The 4,048-nt window shown below is 37.5% G+C and overlaps 1 long non-coding RNA gene across 1 annotated transcript; it reads left to right on the top strand.

The window, feature by feature from the left end:
• The first annotated feature begins 429 nt into the window (after positions 1-429).
• On the top strand, positions 430-2,743 carry LOC107477589 (uncharacterized). Its single transcript, XR_008006782.1, has 2 exons — positions 430-961; positions 2,308-2,743. It is a non-coding gene; the product is annotated as an uncharacterized LOC107477589 (long non-coding RNA).
• The last annotated feature ends 1,305 nt before the right edge of the window (positions 2,744-4,048 follow it).

The raw sequence follows: 4,048 nt of genomic DNA, 5'->3' as shown, positions 1-4,048 counted from the left end.
CTGCATCATCAAATGATATTCAAATCGTCGACACTTATTTAAATAGACTAGTAATTATATCCAACTTGGTTAAATATTTATTTAAATACAAAAATAAACCCGTTTCTAAATACGAGAGCCGAGAGGTATTGGATAAAAGGAGATGGATTCAAATAGTGTCAAAATTTGTCCCTACCCGATCATGGTCGTCCCTACTTCTGTTTTATTTGGATGAAAACTAGAAAATAGCAAAAAGTTTTTGTTTTGGGTTGGGCCAAGGCCCAGAGAAAGTGGAACCCTAGCGGTGGAAACGCAGGACGGAGTTTTGTGACATAACAGCAACAGGAGAGGAGAGGGAGAAGGAGAGACATCGGCATCGCAGAGAAGAGAAGAGAAGAAAAGAAGAGAAAGGAAATCGGAAGAAGAAGAGAAATGGGAAAGGGAAACTTAATTAATTATATAACTCATTCCTTTCTTTGTATCTCTGCATCTTAGGTTTCACCGTTTCCCTACCATTACATAGCATAAGCTACCCTAATTTCCAAGCCCCACTTAACATTCCATTATTTCGCTGATTTCTTAGATGCCAGTGTCACTTGCTAGTTTTACTTTATGCTATTGCTTTGGGTTCTGTTTTATGTTACTCGGAGTCCTAGATATGCACTGCAGTGGTGGTTTATTTCTGGTGAATATATGCGATCGTTTCCCAAGCCTCTATGCGAGCTTTTCTCACATATAATGCCGGAAATTTATTGAATTGCATTGGATATGAAGACTTAATTTGTATTGGTTTGACCTCTGCCGAAAAAAGTAATGTTGTATTGCTCCGGTTGTTGTGTCAGGGAGTCCTACAACTCGCTGGGCCTCAGTTGCGTTTGGTGCCGGAGTTGGAATTGGGTCTGCTTACACAGAATGTTCTTCGCTGTTTGCTGGATCGGCAACCAAGATAGCACCACCCCAGGTCCATGACACTGCCATTCAGGTAACATTTTTCTCTTATTTACTTCTTCATCGAAATTGTTTAGTATCGGTGTCTGAAATTATGGGCTGCTACTGCTACATGCTTGCCCTCAATACTAGTCAAACTATTGGTGTATGCTGCTGCTTTAATAAGAAGTAGGAATTAGTGCTGGTTGCTCCTAACTTAATTTTGAATTGGTGAGAGATATTCATGACAAAAGCTGTAGTGAATGCATAGTTCAAGACTTCAAGCAATATGGATATGAATTATTCTTTAGAAAGATTTAATGCCACATTATATTCAGTACTGGTAGTGGCCTGGAAAGTTTGTAAACAGCATTATGGTGAAAACTATTGGATTGTCTTCTTTTCTATCTGTAGTGAAAATTAGAATTCTCTGATTTCCTGATTATATCCTGTGTTGTCTTTTGATGTGCCCTTGATTGTTTATAAATTTATTTCTACCTACAAGCACGTATAGTTTTCTGTTGTCCAAAGTATGCCACTGCTCTTGTTAGTTAAAAGTAAACAATCAAGACTATTTTGTAGAAATTTGTCCTCAAAGAGTAGGAAAAGTACACTAATGGAGAGAGCTTGAGAATTTAGATGTCTCTGCGCTTGAAATTTGCACAGTGGCCTTTGGAACTTAAATATTTTGAAATTTTTTCATTTCATATTCTATTATGATTTGGAAAAAAATAAGGTCTTTGCCTCTTTAAAATTTTAGTCTTAAAAATGAAACAATGATGTTAGCGAGTTTATACTCCTAACACACATTGTTGGCTTGTTGGTTTTTTCTTAACTGCGTAATGAATTTGATACTTGCATTGGAGAGCAAGTGAGGAGAGTGCATGAGAAAAGAAATATTGAAATAATCCAAGAGAAATGGACAAATAGATTCTTGACTTTTTATAGCGAATATGATTAAGTCTCTCACCAAATTTGATTACAAATAAGCCCTGACCTTTGTAAACAGGAGACACATAGCCATAGGTCCCTTCATACCGGGTTCAAATCATCACCAAGGGGACCTATGTCTCCTGTTTTGAAAGATCGGGGATTTAATTGTAATTAAATTTGATGAGGGATTTAATCCCCTTCGAGATAAAAGGTCAGGGACTTTGTTGTTCTTTTCTCTAATCTCAATTGTGGACATCTTATGAACTATGAACTTCCACTGGTATATGGTAATGATGACTAGAGAAGACTGAAGCTTAAATGCTGGTGGTTGTAGTTTGTTTTACTTTTAATCTGAGTGGCAGGGGATACTGGTTGATTTGATTGCTCATTATGTAACTTTTGTGGGCAATGCATGCCCTTGACTGAGTGGATTGGGAACTTAACTTGCTTACTTGCTCTTATTTCCAGAATGTGCCGGACACGGAGTAGATGCTTGCTTAAGGGATCCCGCTTCTTGGATGTCAAGACAGAATGTTATTATTATTATTGGTGGTTTTTTTTCCATACCGGTAACATGTAGAAACCCTGTGATTCTGTAATGTATGCAGAGTTCATTCACAAGCTGTTAACGTTGGATCACAAAATAGAAATAACCATTGCCTTCTGCAGATTTCAAGTTGTGTCTGCACAATTTTCAATCTGAATGCTAGCTAGTGTCTTATCATTTCTGCTTAGGCATATGACACCATGCGTCTTTGTGTGATTTCAATTTTGTATTGTATAATTGAACTGGATGGCTTCTTGCCGTGAGTCTTAAATGGAATCGAATAATGGATACACTAGCTAGAAAGATGAAGTTGAATGAACAAGAAGTGCTCGTTCTTCGTTTCTGAGCTTGAATTCCCATCTGAAGTTAGTTAAAGGCCCCACGGCAGGATTTTGGGGCATAAGGCATTAAGTCTATGCATAAGAAATTGCCAGTTGTGGAAATATCAAAATATGATTTGTGTTGTGTTTGTGAGCTTGTTAGTTGTTACCTATTTCAGTATTTGAGTTGTATTATGAAAAATAAAACAATCGAATAAGTACTTGGTTTTATACATCATGCCATATATACGTTGATGAAAGTGGAAGTTCGTGGATACCCCGTAAAATCACATCCCGGGAGGATGAAATTATCAAAGGTTCAAACATTCAGACGCATAACACATGGATGAAATGGGACGTTTAAAAAATTGGACATTAATGTTCTGGTTAAATTTAAACTATGCATTTCTTTGATTGAAGACTCATTGGGCAGAAATTAATTTGGTTATGGATAAAATAATGGTGATAAGCTTAAATATGGATGCATGGTGAGTTGTCTACAAATGTGGACCTGCGTTGCGTTGTTCAGTGACCTGCAAAACGCAAGTAACGTTTTGCAGGCGATGAAACAAAAAATTTGCAGCTGCTGCAAAATGCAAGCTGCGATTGGACTGGGAAGGGAATCAGGTTGCGAAACGTGCCCTGATGTTCCCTGCATGCTGACAGGAGCAGGTGTTGACCAGTATTGGGCTAGGCAAAATGCAGGTTGCGTTTGTCAGCCTTGCAGAGCAAAACGGAGGTTGCGTTTTACAGCCTTCCTAGCTGCATACGTGACACATGTCATGGAAGGTGGTCACTTGGGTCCTTAAAAACTAGGGGAGGCCAAGTAAAAACGAAGTTAGTTACTGAAGTTAGGGCTGGCAATATATACCCTATCCGCGGGCACCCAATTCGGACCAACTTGTTTGGGTAGGATTGTCTACCCGACCCGCTGCGGGTAGGGTAGGGTAGGGTACGGGTTTAGGGTATACTCTACCATACCCTACCCGCACCCCTAATATATTATATAGTATATAGTAAAAGTTATGTATGTAGTGAAGAAAGTGAGTGTTGAACTCACAATCTTCTTTTTATAAAAACTTGAAATAACCGTTAAGCTAGTTGATGATCATATTATTTATAATTTTATGCTGGATTTTTTTAAGATTTTATTGTTTTTAATTTTAATTTAAATTTAATATTTTTTTCTATTTTATTAATATGCATAAAATTTGAAATTGTTGAATTTTATATTTGCTTGAAAAGTTTTTAATTTTTCTACGGGTAGGGTTGGGTAGAGTAGAATTTAGAACTTTAGGGTAAGGATAGGATTAGGGTTGACAGATTCTCAACCCGCGAAAGT

This window comes from Arachis duranensis, chromosome 3 (assembly GCF_000817695.3).
Source record: "Arachis duranensis cultivar V14167 chromosome 3, aradu.V14167.gnm2.J7QH, whole genome shotgun sequence".
Classification (NCBI taxonomy): domain Eukaryota; kingdom Viridiplantae; phylum Streptophyta; class Magnoliopsida; order Fabales; family Fabaceae; genus Arachis; species Arachis duranensis.
The sequence above is the reverse complement of the archived record's forward strand: the minus strand, read 5'-3'. Positions and strand labels throughout refer to the sequence as shown.